At 43.7% G+C, this 9,444-nt stretch overlaps 1 protein-coding gene across 1 annotated transcript in view; it reads right to left on the reverse strand.

The window, feature by feature from the left end:
• The window catches only part of LOC126456318 (uncharacterized), a 1,428,646-nt gene extending 1,419,416 nt beyond the window's left edge, over window positions 1-9,230 (reverse strand). The window contains exon 1 of the mRNA XM_050092069.1: window positions 9,185-9,230. The gene's annotated coding sequence lies outside the window, so the exon portion shown is untranslated. The remainder of the gene's footprint in view (window positions 1-9,184) is intronic.
• Between the last annotated feature and the right edge of the window lie 214 nt (window positions 9,231-9,444).

The raw sequence follows: 9,444 nt of genomic DNA on the forward strand, positions 1-9,444 counted from the left end.
AATGGAAATAGAACAAGAAACACACTCCAATCACATTTACAAACAACAGACAAACGAGGTAAATACCAAGGAGCAGGTATATACCAGCTAGAGTGCCAAGAATGTAAATCAGTATATCTGGGGATGACAAGCAGGAACTTCAAAACCAGATGTAAAGAATATATAAGAAGTTGGAAATATGAAAATTCCTATTCTACCTTCCCCGAACACCTGATAAAACATAGACATGAACCGTCCAACATGGAATGTGATATGACAGTTATCAGAGTGAATAATCTCAACAAAAAGCTCCTGACATTGCAAGAAACCCTTCACATACAAAGAGCCATTTCAATGGAAAAGAAGGTACTCAATGACCCCCCCCCCCCCCACACACACACACACACGCAAGTATCACATGCAAATACAAGAAAAAACACCATCTCAGAAAAGAATTACACAATTACACAGGTAATACACACACGCGCACACTCACGCACAAACCAACAAACAAGAGATGAAAAATATCAAACAACAACAGAAAGAAAAGACACACAAACACACAACAACAGCTGGCAACACTACACACATATATTGATCACAAAAATGGAAAGTGCAAGTGATATATGCCATGTGACAAATGTTGGTGAAAGAACGCCAGAAATGAGCCAGCTAGAGTATAGAAAGTAACAAATACATCTGCAGGACCACACACATGAGTTAACAGCGCTGGAAATCATAAGTAACACCGAACGATAAGTTCACATTACGAACTTTGTGCTACAAAAGTTGATTTTAACCAAAAAACAAGAGAAAGACACTTGCAAATTTAATATAGCAGCATATTACATCTATCGCATTATACGTTTATTGTATGTATAAAAGGAAACATGTGTTAAAGGCCACTGATGATGCTTCCCAAATAAAAGAAGCGAAACGCGTACGGCAACTAAAGAACTCGCCTTCAGTTAGTTACATAGGCGATACATACCTCCAAGAACGGAAATACAATCGTGTTCACTGGTCAGCTTTTAAAGAAACATTTTGCACGTCGTGGACGCGAATTATTTCGCACCACTGCATCTACTAGATTTCAAACGTTTTTGTGTGACCCTCCCCCAATGGTCCCATCGATTAATACCAACTATTATTGTTGACACGTTCAGGTTCATTACATTTCGTAAGGGCCTTACGTCACCAGTAGGGCTAACAATGTGCTTTGCAACTAATTTAGATGGAGCTGTTGGGGGAGGTTACACAGAAAACAGGTTTGGAATCTAGTAGACGCAGTGGTCCGAAGCAATTCGCGTCCACGACGTGCCAAAAGGCTTCCTTAAAAGCTGACCAATGAAACCGATTGTACCTCCATTTCTGTGCTCGTAGTACATGACTGCAAATGTTCTGTAGAAGACCCATTTTAATCTCTGGACGAGGATTAAGAAGCCAGAAAACGTACCACGCACACGACTTTTAACAAATAAAAACAAATCAACCTCGACCCAGAATCGAACCATGGACCACCTGCATGCTAACCCAAAACGCTGTCCACTGGACCAATTGCATAGCACTGCTCCCTGTTATGGCAGAGGTACTTACCGTACTTGTGATTACAGTGTTGCAGACTGACAAACTTTAACGTCCATTTACTGCCCGAAATATGTGCAGGACGAAATTTTGTGAGAAACATTTCTGTATCGTCAGTATGTGAGGAATCGCGCTGCTGAGTCCGAGTGTGCGAATTATCCTTCACCCTGTGTATCGCAAAGTGAGGAGGGAATGTCTGATCTACTGTGGAACCAGGAGTGGGGACGATATTAATTTTGGTAGACGTAATTTTCGAAGGTGAGTGTTGTGACGTAACCTCGAAGGGTGCTACTTTTCGGAGGCAGTTCTGTGTTACGTCACAGTCTAAAGAGTAGACATGGTAACGTTAACGTCAGAGGGAAAGACTGGGCTAGGAAATGAACTGTAATTTTTTTCGTACAAAGTTTATTGGATGTTGAAAACGTTACGAGTAGTTAGGCCGCGTCATATTCCTCTTCCAACTTCTTCAGCGCTCGACGTTTCAATGCCCCTGCTCGGACCTTCGGCAGGATTCCACTGGTGTCTCTGGATGCCTGAACACTGTCGCAAGACAGAGCTGAAATGAATTATTAAAGGCTCACCAATGGCAGCTTGAAGACTTTTACCCGGTAACTCAACTTCTCCGGGAAAGCGCGGGAAAATGACCTTTTATAAGTGAACGCGACACTCGTTCGATAGTTTTAGGCCAATCATGGACACCTGTGGAATCCTGAAGAAGTCCCAGCAGAGGGATCGAAACATAGAGCGGACAAGATTTCTGAAAAGGAATATGACGGTGAAATTAAAATTAAGAGTGGTAATATTAAGAGCACGATGAGAATTCCACTGTTAAACTCAGTGCGGAAAAGAGATTGGTGGAAAGAGTATATTGTAGGCATCTGTGAGAGAGAGGACAGATAAGTGCAAAAAGTATCACACAGTGAGCTTAACAGCATATACATCTAAACTACTGGCAAGAATAACATACGGATGAATGGGAAAAGCAATTGAGGAAGAGTCAGATGACGATCAACATGACTTTAGGAAGTACAAAGGCACCAGAGACGCATTTCTCACATTGCACTTGATAGTGGATGCAAGGCTCAAAATAGATCAAGACACTCTCATTGCACTCGTCGACCTGGGAAATGCATTCGCCAACGTAAATCGGTGCAAGATGTTCGTACTTGTGTGAGAAATATGAGTAAGCTAAAGGAAAAGACGAGCAGTATGCAATATGTACAAGAACCAAGAAAGAACAATAGGACTGGAAGACAAAGAACAAAGTGATCGGATTAAAATGGGTGTAAGACAGATGTAGTCTTTCGCCCCTACTGCTCAATTTATATATCGAAGAAACAGTGACTGAAATAAAAGAAAGATTCAAGACTAGGATTAAAATTCATACTGAAAGGATATTAATGATAAGAATAGCTGATGACATTGCATCCTCAGTGAATGTGAAGAAAAATTACTGGAGCTGTTGCATGGAATGAACAGTCTAATAAGTACAGAATATGGGTTGAGAGTAAACAGGAAGAAGGCAAAGTAGTGAGAAGTAGCAGAATTGAGAATAGCAAGAAACTTAACATCAAAATTGGGTATCACGAATCAGACGAAGTTAGGGAATTCTGCTACCCTGGAAGCAAAATAATCCATGACGGAAAGAGCAAGGAGGACATAAAAAACAGACAAGCACGGCTAAAGATGGATTCCTGGGCAACAGAAGTCTACTCGTATCAAACATGACTTTAATTAGAGGAAGAATTTTCAAAAAATGTACGTTTGGAGGACGGAATTGCATGGTAGTGAATCATATTCAGTGGGAAAACGGAAACAGAAGCGAATCGAAGCATTTGAGATGTGATTTTACAAAAAATGTTGAAAAGTGGGTGGATTGATAAAGAATGAGGAAGTTCTTCGCAGAAGTGCAGAACTGATGAAGGAAGGAACATACGGAAAACACTGGCAAGAAGATGCGATAGGATATTGGACATCGGGAAAAAACTTCGATGGCACTAGAGGGAGCTATGAAGGATAAAAACTGAAGGGGAGGACGGAGTTTTGAATACGCCCAAAAAATAACTGAGGAGAAAAGAAAATGACGCAGCCCAATGACTCAAAACATTTTATTATCAATGACAACGGCCACGAAACCTACAGACTTACATTTACTGGTTGTTTCCGTGACACTCCTAGATAGTCATAATGTTTTACTACTTTTCCGACTTTCTTTTTGAGTTCTGAAGACGTTACAGGGCGTTAGGAGATTGTTAAGTCAAATATACTAACAGCGTAAATTTCTGGTTCAGTCACCAGATAAGAGCATTCTATGAGTGCAATCAGATTGTAACTGTGTAACACTGCACACACGTGCCAGGCAAGTGATAATTTGCGTGTGTATAGAACATACCAGTGATTTTTATTTCATTGAAAATATATCTGCATAAACGCGTTTCTTTATATTCTATGAAAGCATATACATTTATCTGCAAATTACGTCGCTGCGGGGTTGCTAAGGATTTGATATAGTGTTAGGAAGGAGAAACAAGGAACCACACCGAAGAACAATCTGTCAGTGTGCCCTAATGGGGATTCATATCAGGGTGCATGCATAATTCAGTTGATGGACTGTTTGCGCTTGCGATTATATGCGCGGCGCTATTGGTACATACGTAATGTGCTAGTTGTCACATAGCAGGCGCACTGTGATAGCAGTGGAAATTGTCGTTGTTGAAAAGAGACACCACTTGTAATTTAAATGCCGTTGTGATGATTCAGAGTGGCCCAATTAGGGAAAGCTTGCTAGAACATTGCAGACTTTCGCGTCATGACGGCATCATCACTACATCGTCATGATCGCCGGTATCGTATGCATAAGAACAACGACTGTATAGCTGCCGCTGTCAAACTGTTTTATTATATTTACTCCGATTTAATATCAAAACACAGTTTTGCCTAACCACAGTTTGGCTGTAAACCATTACCTTTCCGTCTTCATTTTTACCCACGCTAGGCTGCTATTTCGTGTACTCGTATTTGAAAGTACAAGTATCATCATGAATAGAAAATCGAATGAAGAGTTTCTGATAACAATTTTTGCTTATTTAAAAGTTTGCCTTGCATTTCGTAAGAAGATGTGGTTTTTTTTTCGGAAAAGCATACTTAAAAATCAGAGACATTAAAAATTAAAAAAGACAAGAATGTATAAATATTTTTACATAATTTTAATTAATCTAAATTACGTTGTGGTTGTACTACGTGCCTTGCTTAGCGCCCAGCATTTGAGCGTTGTTTTGTCGTTTGTTGTTGAAAGTGTATCAAAAGTAATTCATTAAGTGACTCCGAACGGTTTTGATGAGGCTGGCGCATTGGATTTTGTAACGACAAAAATGATTCAAATGGCTCTGAGCACTATGGGACTTAACATCGGAGGTCATCAGTCCCCTAGAACTTAGAACTACTTAAACCTAAATAACCTAAGGACATCACACACATCCATGCCCGAAGTAGGATTCGAACCTGCGACCGCAGCGGTCGCGCGGTTCGAGACTGAAGCGCCTAGAAACGCTCGGCCACACTGGCCGGCTTGTAACGACAAACCTTTCAATAACGATGCAGGTTACTGTTCACATGCAATAAAAATCGTACATCTTGCCAGTGCGAAATTCTTTTTAAAGACCCTAGTTAAAGCATCTTTGAGTACCACGTTGAGATTTTGAGAGTTGTAGGAATTTTTTACTGTCGTTAAATCAGTGCGTCTCACAAATTTTGCAATTCGTAACGCACGTGCGAGATCAAATATCACGATCGACTGTTCGACAACCAACTGGTGGAGACAGTATAATTAGTGGACTGGTGACCGTATTATTCACTTTCTGTACAAAAAAAATAGGGCATAGACACCGGAAACCATCTCAGTCCCAACGCAACTTGCACAACTACTATTACTTCTGAAGTAGTTATACTTTTAGCGTCAGAAGATTGAGGACGAGATTACTGTCATTTACGATAGTATGCTGTACATATCCGCCATTTTAATTCAAATTGTTTCGGAATCGACGCATTATTTCCGATGCATTCATGCGCACTATCACACTGTCTAGTGATTAACCGATCGCAGCTTACGTTTATGTTACAGCTGGAGTCAAATCAGCGAAGTAGTAGTCGTTGCTGATTAAAGTCAGTCTCGGTGGTCAAAGCTGTACTGGTGACTCTTATTACAGCAATATGACATACGCGTATAGGGAGTAGATGAGGTCAGCTGATGATAAGCTTTTATTACTGACCGTAGTGTGTAGTAATTACGATGCGTAGCGAAATCGGTATCTTCATATGGCATGAGCGCAACGTTGGCGACAGCAATGGAAGTTCTCCACATACAGCGATAAAGGAGTGGTAACTACACTGCGTGACAAAAAAAAAAAAACGAAGAAACCGGAAGACATGGACGGATGTCAATGCAACATCGAAACTTACATACCATCAGTGGGTACGTTAATGGTTACAGTTGCAATTCTAAGTGACAGGTTGAAAGGCTACTAGAGTGCAGTAGTTTTGAACGTGTTCAGTGTTGATACCAGGCCTTTAAAAAAAGACTTCGGCCGAACAGACCATGAAGGTCCAACGGTACCGACCGGCCGCCGTGTCGTCCTCAGCCCACAGGTGTCATTGGATGTGGATATGGAGGGGCATGTGGTCAGACACCGCCCTCCCAGTCGTATGTCAGTTCACGAGACCGGAGCCGCTAAGTCTCAATCAAGTAACTCCTCAGTTTGTCTCACAAGGACTGAGAGCACCAAGCTTGCCAAAAGCTCTCGGCAGACCGGATGGTCACCCATCCAAGTGCTAGCCCTGCTGGACAGTGCTCAACTTCGGTGATCTGACGGGAACCGGTGTCACCACTGCGGCAAGGCCGTTGGCCCTGCTACCAGGTCTGGTAGGGCATGTAAGGGACATGAACAGTCTCAGATGTCAAGCAATCACTCTGAAGCACTTGGAGATGCCGCTCACTGCTGTGAAACTGCGTTATCAGCACGTGACAGAGTTTGAAAGGGGACTCATTGTAGGTCTCCATTTGGCCGGATGTTTGAATCGTGCGATGTAACCGTGCAGTATCTAGATTTGTTGGGCATTCCGATGTGACTGGCCCGATGTTGGACTACATGGGAATGTGAGGGCAGGCATACTCGTCGTGAAGGCTGCAGCCGAACAAATCTGACCACCACAAAGCAGCACCGCCGTGCTGCGCGCCGAGCACATCGTAACCCCTTCACATCTAGACATGCCATCCAAGAACAATTAAAGGACTCCATACAACATTCAGTGATGTTCCAACCCATCCGTCGCAGACTAGTAGCAGCCGGACTAGTGAATTAACGTGAAGGCTACCGTCAACAACACTACAGCAACGGCTGCGTTTGGAATTGCACAGTGACTGGGAAGCATGGTCTGCTGACAAATGGCATCACACTCAGTTCAGCAATGATTCCTGGCTCTACGCTGCCATGCAATGACCGTCGTTGGCGAGTATGGTAGTGGCTTGGGGAGTGGTCCTCTTCTTCCAATGTTTTGGAGAGGAACAATTGAGATACTCCTGGCGTTATCGTGTGGGGAACCATCGGGTGTGACTTCAGGTCACGGCTGGTTGTGATTGAAGGCATTCTGACAGCAGAACTTTAGGATCGAAATGACGGACATCCTGCGTCGTTGCGTGTATCTGTCATGCTACATTACCGTGTACCAGTTTTCAACAAGAGAATCCACGTCCACACGTGGCACGCGTCTCTACGAAGTGTCTGCCTGATGCTGAGATATTCGCAGCGAGAGCCCCAGCTCTGTTCCTGATAAAATATATGTGGAGCCAGCCCTCCCAGTGCCAGTATCCATGATACCAATGACCAGTTACAACATACGGTGAAATGGCTTTTTTACACTGTTCTCGACCGACACAGTGCATTCATCTAGCCCGGAGGAGATGTAACTTCGTACTGCTAAATTACTGCAATCAGGGCATGTGTGGAGGAGCTACAATGACCGTCGCATCTACATCTATTCAGACAGCCAGGCAGCCCTGAAATCATTGGCAGCTCCTGCAACAAGATCTAAGATTGTTGCAGATTGCCACAGGGCTCTGGTGGAGCTAGGGGGAAGCAATAGGGTAAACCACTCAGGGTTCTGTGGCAATGAACAAGCCGATAGATTGGCTATGATGGGGGCAACAACACCATTTATTGGACCGGAACCTGTCCTGACAGTCACCAAGGCTATGATCCAATTAGAACTACGGAACTGGCTTAGGAAACAGCACATAGGGTATTGGACCAAGGTCCGTAAATAAAAACATGGTATGATAATGGTGCCTAAGCCATGTTTTAAAAGAAGCTATGTAATCCTGGAATTGAACAGGAAAGAGATCAAACTCATGACTGGGAATTCCAAGAAACACCTACACACAATGGGTGTAACGGAAGAGAACCCTCAATGTAAGATCTGTGATGAGGATGAAGAAACTGCATCACGCCTAATCTTCGAACGGATGGCATTGGAGAGTAAAAGATACAGAATCTTCAGGACAACTAGACCTGAAGACGTTGTGTCTAACAAAACCTGGTAGAGGGACTCCTTGCAATATTTAAGGGCACTTTACTAGATATACAGGGAGCGATACCACACAATAAATCTAGTTTTGGTGCAGGCAGCGGCGGGTCAGACCGAAGCTGTTTTAGCTTCCCTGTTAAAATCAATCAATCAATCGTACTGCTAAGTTCTTTGCAAGCTTGACTCGGTATTTTAATCACTGCAATAATATCGCGTACCCTCTCAACCCGTGAACCTTCATTTTGTTTTCTTCTCGTCTTTTGGATCTTGCTGTTTTTGTCAGGCAGTGTGTAAAAAGTACCGGCTTTTTCCACAAACAGCGCGAGTCTCTTCCATCAGAAGCGCAGCTCTCGTCCTGCGAGGGTAGATTCGTCAGTGTGTTGCATCGTGGAGAGGTCCGCCCCAGTAGCTGAGTGGTCAGCGTGACGGATTGCCGTCCTCTGGGCCCGGGTTCGATTCCCGGCTGGGTCGGAGATTTTCTCCGCTCAGGGACTGGGTGTTGTGTTGTGTTCATCATCATTTCATCCCCATCCGGCGTGCAGGTCGCCCAATGTGGCGCCGAATGTAATAAGACCTGCGATATGGCGGCCGGACCTGCCCCGCGAGGGGCCTCCCGGCCAATGACGCCAAACGCTCATTTCCATTTCCATCGTGGAGAGAAGGGCGGTGTGGCCAGAGGGCAGTGAGACGGCACAGCTGGCCAAGGCTTACCCTCTCCGCTGGTCGTGCTGGCTCACCTCTCGTACGGCTCTGGCCGTTCGGCCGTGAAACCAAGATTACCGCAACTTGGCTCCGCTACACTGATCTCCCTTTCCCAGGGACCGTATTATCTCGCTGTCAAACGCAAGGCCCACTGTGCAACAGTCTAATCCAGGAGAATCTCTGTTCCTGTAGAGAGCATTTCACGCTGACACAGGAAAGGAAGGTGTATAGACACGCACACAAAGTGTTTCCCAAACTTACGTCAGAGACTTATGAGAATATTTCAACTAATTACAGATTCACGCTAAGGACACTCTTCGGATTTCACCTCAGTACTTACTTACTACTGCCTCGGAGCAACGGGTGAACATTCATCGGACTAACCTGCAACAAAGAAAATACAGAATTATAAGCACTGCATTTATATGCTGCATACACTGATTGAAATGTGTCAATCTTAAAAGTTTTGTCACTTCTGATAGTAACATACAAAGTTAATATGGATGAATTATTCAGCATTCTTCTGTGGAGACGTACACACAATACATTCCACTGATTCACGTTTCACTCTACTGGGACATTTGAACTTAAACAACTAGT

The sequence above is a fragment of the Schistocerca serialis genome, chromosome 2 (assembly GCF_023864345.2).
Source record: "Schistocerca serialis cubense isolate TAMUIC-IGC-003099 chromosome 2, iqSchSeri2.2, whole genome shotgun sequence".
Taxonomy (NCBI): domain Eukaryota; kingdom Metazoa; phylum Arthropoda; class Insecta; order Orthoptera; family Acrididae; genus Schistocerca; species Schistocerca serialis.